The sequence below is a fragment of the Lepidochelys kempii genome, chromosome 14, assembly GCF_965140285.1.
Source record: "Lepidochelys kempii isolate rLepKem1 chromosome 14, rLepKem1.hap1, whole genome shotgun sequence".
Classification (NCBI taxonomy): domain Eukaryota; kingdom Metazoa; phylum Chordata; order Testudines; family Cheloniidae; genus Lepidochelys; species Lepidochelys kempii.
Window position 1 is genome coordinate 20,644,615 of NC_136393.1, and position 7,139 is coordinate 20,651,753.

Below are 7,139 nucleotides of genomic sequence, written 5' to 3' on the forward strand. Positions count from 1 at the left end.
GACTGAGATGATTCATCATTCGGGAAAGGAGCTGGGCACTTTTGTTTAATACCATGCACTAAAACAAGAATTTAACAGTGCTTTTTCTCCCTGGTTTACTTCCTGGTGGAGTGACACAATTGCAGGTCACAGAGAGCTCAGTGGTCAGTATATGCTCATAAAGAGAGAGGGGATATTTCTCCTCTGTTTCTATCAAATTTGATAGAAACAATTTGTTTCCATGCATAATGGTCTCAATCCTTCCCGGTGCTGGGCACTCTGGCCTGATCCAGCCAAGCACATAGACCTGGGCTACGTAAAGATTTTGTACATGTATAACTGTGTTGGTTAGGGGTCTGATATGAAATAGTTCTAATGGTATAACCTCTGCCGTGAATGCAGTTCTACCAGTAGAAAAGTGCCTTCTGCTGGCATTGTTTATTCCCCTTCCCATATGATGATATGGGTATAAGCACTTTTACACCAATGTAACTGTCCACATTAGTGGGTTGTACAGGTTTAACTATGCTGGTATCATTAAAGTGATACAACTTTTGTGAGTAGTCAAGGCCTTAAGCTTGTGCTGAACGTGAAGATGACTTTGTGATGGGTTTGATCACCCCTCTTTTGGGGTGCTACCTGATGTGCTGGGGTCCCACTGAGCCTGTCCTTTCCACCAGCCTGGATTTCCTCACCCTGTTCTTGCTCTGCTAGGCTCCCAAGCCTTCTCTAGCACACATACAGGTAAGGCCACCCCCAGCTGCAGACACAGACTTCAGCTCTGTGTGGGAGGATTTAACTAGGGGATTTACCCAGTACTCACGTGCACACCACATTTGGGTAAACCCAAAATAATATTGTCTTGTGCTGTATAGAGATCTACATAGCGTAAACTCATGAAAATCGCCCTCTCTTTCAATGGGGAGAGAGATATGCTCAGCTTTTTGCGTCCTCCCCGCCCCCCAGATATGAATTGCACAAACTGGGTTTTGAAATAAACAAGAAAAAAGTTTATTAACTACAAAAGGTAAATGTTAAGTGATTATAAGGGATAGCAAACAGAACAAAGCAGATTACTGACCAAATAAAACAAAATACACAAACTAAGCCTAATACACTAAAGAAACAGGTTACACATAGTAATTTCTTACCCCAAATGTTGTTTTAGGCAGATTGTAGAGTTTGTGCTGCTCAGAGTTCCAGTTATGTTTCTTTACAGGCTAGACCCCTGTTCTCAGCCTGAACTTAGCCCTTGCCTTGCCCTAGCTTAGTTCCTGGGTTTTGTTTAGGAGCTTTCAGTAGTCTTCCTTCTTGGTCAGGAGGCAATGGAGAGCCCAGATTGCCTTGCTTCCCAGCCTTAAATAGAATTTACATAAGGCGGGAAGCCTTTGTTTCCAGTGGAAAAGTACCAGCAGTGTCCAGTGTGGTATTTTGTATGGGGTGACATTATCACCTGACCTTGCAGTGTCAAAGCAACCATAAAACGAGGTTTATTTGCAATGTCCACAGGAAGAAACTCCAGGAAGATGGGAGATCCATATCTTCGAAGACTCATTGTCTTTTCTTAATGGCCTATCAAGGCTGATTGCTTACTGTCTGGTGGGCGTCTCCCAAGTACACCCACAGTTGTAATTGTTACATAGACAATATTCCTAATTTCAGATACAGAAATTATACATGCATACAAATTGGATAAACACATTCAGTGAATCATAACCTTTCCAATGATACCTCACATGACCTATCTTGCATAAAGCATATCTTAGTTATGCCATATTCATATAATAATAATGTTTCTATGAAGAATATGGGGGTAACGTCACAGACTTCAATGGGACTAGTCACATGTTTGAAATGTCATAGATCTGAAGGCAATATTATGACTATCTAACCTGACCTCCTGCATGGCAGTGATTCCTGCATAGCCTGGGATTGAACTAGAGTGTATCTTTCCAGCCCTGATTTGAAGACTTCAGATGATGGAGAACCTACCACCTCTCTTGGTACATTGCTCCAGTGGTTAATGACCCTCCAAATTCATTGTGTGCTACAGGGTATTGCTGGATGGGGCCAATGTGCTCAACACCTGCCAGGACTGAGCCCAACATCTGCAAATTAACTCCTCTTTTAATAGAATTCTTTCTGTATTAGCCAGCTCTGAACTCTTACCCCCACTTGAAGATTTCTGACCTTGACTCACCTAGAGACTCTGGCAGAACACTGATTATACCCTGCCCTCCCTCCCGCCTACCTCCCCGCCCCTTACCTGGGATTGCTCTCTGCCTCTGAGCCCTGTCTGTTGTGTTCACAGCAAACACTCAGAGACGTTAGAGGAAAACATAAATACTCTTGCTGGAAGATTGCAATGTAGCACCGTTTTATTTCCTAGATTTCAGAACAATTATACACAAGAACCAAAAACAGAGGTACAGCTCTCTCCCCACCTTGCTTTAAGCTGGCTCTTTCCAGTCCCACTGTGTCCTATGCTGATTGACTGTGGCCCAGATTACGTGGCTTCCCTCAGAGTCCTCTAGTCTGCAGGCAGGACCAGGAAATCCCTCACACTTAAAGCCATAGCTTGCCATTATTAACCAGTTTCTAATACACTGCACTTTGTCTCCTTGTCAGCACACTCTTGTGTCTCATCCTGAACAATTTTTCCCTCACCACCACTTGCCTTTTCAACCATTGTCCTCTCTGCTCCTGCGCTTGTCTCTCAAATCCTTGTGCACACAGCCTAGTCCTCCTGCCTCTGTTTCCCCTCATTCATTGCTCCCTTTGCTGTTCACTAGTCCAGTTTCCACCCTCTCCACTCCACTGAATCATCTCTCCCCAACATATCCATTGCAATCACTTCCTTGTAGCAAATTCCAAGGTGCACCTTGCTTCCCCTCTCTTCTTATCCTACTGGAGCTCTTGGCTGCTTCTGACACTGTCGATCACTCCCTCTTCCTCTGCTTTCTCTGGGCTCCTACAACTGTTCCCTACTGGTTCTCATCCTGCTTCCCTGGTGGCTCCTCTTTGGTGTGATTAGACCCTCCCATTTCCCACTCTCTTCAGCAGCCATTTGAGCAGTGACCCAGGGTCCAAGGTGGGTGGGGCAAGCCCGTGTTGCCACAGCTTCATGGCTGTTGTTACTCAAGCTATCTTGGAGTTAGAGACATTAAAGCTATCTAGGGTATGTCTACATGCGCTGCGCACAGTGGTGTTGTAGCTGTGTCTGTCCCAGGATATTAGAGAGAGAAGGTGGGTGAGGTAGCTTCTCTCTCTCACCAACAGAAGTTGGTCCAGTAAAAGATATTACCTCACCTGCCTTGTCTCTTTATACAAGTGCTGCAACCACTCGTTCTGCGTGCACTGAAGGCATCCCCTGTGATGGATGATTACTGGATAAGAGTTTGATGATTGAGTGTTTCAACGGGGGGCCCAGCTTGAGACATCTTAAAGGGGACTCAGCTTCAGAGGGTGGGTGCTCAGCACTTTTTGAAAATCAGGCCCCTTTAAGGTATCGCAAGTTGAGGCAGCAAAAATCACTGGTTACTTTTGAAAATCTTGGCCAGTAATAAGGTATCAGATGAACTTGGCCTCTTCTTGGGGTTTCCCGTGTGCTCTTGAAGATGGCAACGTTTGTCATCAGTTCGAGTTTTCGCATGAATGAGAAAACGTCTGGAGGTGGACTTTGTTGCTGGGTGATTTACGGATGAGATGACCGTGAACTAGCCTTCTGTTGCCCCACAGTAAGTTTGGTTCAGCAGAGCTAAGGGCTGCAGGTTCAAGGTGAACTAACAAAAGTTGTTATATGTCGAGACAGTCATCCCTTAACAAGATCCGATATGTACCTGTCATCCTGCCCCACTCCTGCCCTGTGCAATTTGAAATCTCTTAGAAGTGTATCAAAAAATCTCACATTCTTTCAAATTGATCCCACAGGTTTCCCATGAGAACCCATGTCAGCTGAAGAGGCTGCATGATGGTAGAGAGCTGATACAGCCATTGAGTTCACTTCTGGGAGCTGAGAGGGGACCCCAAACCCCTTGGTTTTACTTGACCTCCCTTGAAAATGATTGGCTTTGAGTGAGCAAGTGCTGCAATCTTTGCAATTTGATCCCAGAGCCTGCGATGGAAGTTTATGCAATATATAGAGTAAGCTGAGATAGGGATAACTCATAACCTCTGTCTGACCCTAGCTGTCCATCTCAAGTGAACAGGAGCTCTTTGTTTAAGGTTGGTGGAGCTATAGGAGGTGTATTTAGCTTCCAGTCATGAGCTGACGTTAAACATATGTGCCCGGAAGGATGCTTCTTCATTTATCTACAAGTAAGTATTGATTAAGAGAAGAGTAAATCTGTGCAAGTATTGACCTGCTCTGTTGAACTGGTACCAAAACATCAAAGGTATTTTTTTTTAAATAAAGCCCTTATTTGGAGGGGGGGACTTCAGATATTGTATATATAAGAAGTAAAGGGAACAAATAACAATCCACGAAAGAACCACCCAGGTGAAGGTGAGTTTGTTTTAGAGCACCCGGGGTATGTTGCAAAATTTCAAACTGTAGCGCTGACGGGGCGGAAGGAAGGTGATAGAAGGGAGACAGTTTTGGTGAGTATGCAGTGTGTTTAAATAAAGCCAAACTGTGGTAGAAAAACAAGCTTTCATCCATGGAGCTGTGTGGTATCAGCACATTAGAACACCAGCCACATTAGAAAAGGGTTACCACTTACTGCAAGCGGTGGTCCCATTGTGCCACACTGAACCTGCTGGCTCCTAGCCTAGGATGCAATACACAATAGCCTTCTCTCTACTGGGAAAATGCCTTGTGTTAGAAAACATGTTAACTAGCACGTTTTACCTAGGATCATGTTAAATGTGATTTTGCTCTTTGAGTACATCTGCTGCTGCAATCAGAGATGTGACTGCAACACGTGTAGATGTGACCGAGCGAGCTTTGAGCCAGCTGGCTTGAATAACAATAGCAGGGAGGCTGTGGTAGCTGTTCTGCCCCAGAGCAGCCTATGCCTAGTGGCTAGGAGGGTGAGACCTATGTTCAAATCTCTGTTCCAGAGTGGGGATTTGAATCTGCGTGTCCCACATCTCAGGGCCCTAAGCGCTGGGCTCAAGGTTATAAGGGTACCTCTTTCTCTGGCCATTTTGTGAATGGCTCCAAAGTCGCCTTGTGAATCTAGCCTGAAAAAAAATCATTTTTGACTGAAACTTTTTGGCAAATTTGTGTCAGATGCACAAATAGTTTCAGGTTGAACCAAAAACTGCATTTTTTTGGTGAATAAATGATTCGTCTAAAAAATGTCACCAAGCTCTAATGCACACATGCGCACACACACTCACACAGGCCCGCATGGATATATGCACACTCACTGTCACACACCATTTCTCACACACTAGGGATATTCCCCAGCAAGCTAGCAAGTGAGGGGAATGTTCCCAAATTCAACCAGACAGAAAGAGAAACTTAGCAACTGGCTCCGTTTTCAGACACATTTTATGGCTCAGTCAGTTCACGTCTCATAATTTGTGTCCGGTTTAGAGCTCCCAGACTGGAGGCCTGATGAGGAGGGTTGCAGGGTAAAAAGGGGATTATTGAGGGTGTGTCTGCATGATTTCCACGTGCTGGTACTTTTAATCCTTTGCATCAGCCAACAGCCTTAAAAAAGGGGGGAAAGAATTTACATGAGTAAACACTGCAACTATATCCCATCCTATTATATTAAAGTAGCTCTGGGGAATCCGAACATTTTCTATAAAAGGCAAGGTGCCTGGCACTAAAAATCCTTGTAAATGACTACCTTGCAACAGCCTCCAGCAGCTGTCCTAGCTGCCCAGATCCTGGTTAGCATTTGTGAATTAAAAAAGAACCAGACACGCTATTTGAAGCCAAACCACAGAATGAATCCCATGTTGTCAGAAGCGTTTGCCTTCCTTCTGATGGGTGAGGGGTGCTGTCGACTGGCTTGCAATTGACCAACAAGCTCACAGCAGAGAAAGATTGGTAAATCAGCTTTAGCTTGTTCATTCTGCAGTGCCTAGAGTGTGTTTGTATTCACCCCTCTGGGCTCCAGCGGGGGAGCAGAAGGGGTGGGGCCTCAAGCAGAGAGGGAGAGGCCGGGGCCTAGCCTCCCCCAAGGGCACGTTCACCCACTGCTCATGGTCAAGCCTCTGGAACTAGGATCCCACCTGTTAGGACCCAATGTGACGTCTGGCGAGCGACTAGAGGCGGACTCACTGTGCCGCCATGCCCATACACTAGGGGGAGTCTAGGTAGTGATGGGTCTGCACTAAACAATCTTTTTGATCCTGATGTAAAGCTGTCTATCTTTTTTTTCCATTGGAAGGATTTTTATAATTTATTTCTCCAGACCACCAGTGTTACTGGAAGCTGTCCTTTTCCAAAAGTGAGCTGTCTTGCATCTGGCTGCTAGCAGAAACTGAGCTCTCAATGGCTGCTTCCCCAAGTCTGCAGCCTTTTTTAGACTGTGACCATGGTAAAATCATTCTGGGTAAAATGTGTGTTTGTGCTTGACCCAAACAGCCAGTTTCAATCTGTTGATTGGTTTTTGTCCATTGGAATGGCTGGAGAAAATGGCCATGTATTTATCACATGACTCGTGTCTAATATCACATATGAACTGCATTTCATTAATACCCGAAAGGCCCTGTCAGGCTTGAAGGAACCCCACACAGTAGAGGAAGTGGTAGTGGGAGGTAAGGGTGGGGCAATACCAAACGATACAAGAGCAAAGGGGCAGAGTATAGGGCTTAAAAAGTAAGGAGAAGCTTGGATGTGAGGCGGTGGAGGCTAGGGAGCTATTGGAGGAAGCCAATGAGCGGGAGGGGGTTTAAGTTCTTGCCAAATAGCATGAAATGTAAAATGTTACTTTTAATGAAAGGACCCAAAGGGCCAGATTCTCAACTGGTGTAAATCAGTGTCTCGTGACTGAAGTCGATGGAGCTACATGATTTACACCACCTGAGGATCTGGCCCAAATCCTGGTCATGCATATGAGCATCCAGCCACGAAGGGGGTAACCACTCTAACACGTCAACTCCTGCCATTCCTCTCCCATTAGAAGGGTTGCCTGTAAAGTTCTTTTCAGATTCCTTCAGTGGGTGGCTTGCACGGGGAGCCCAGCAGCCAGACGCTGTTG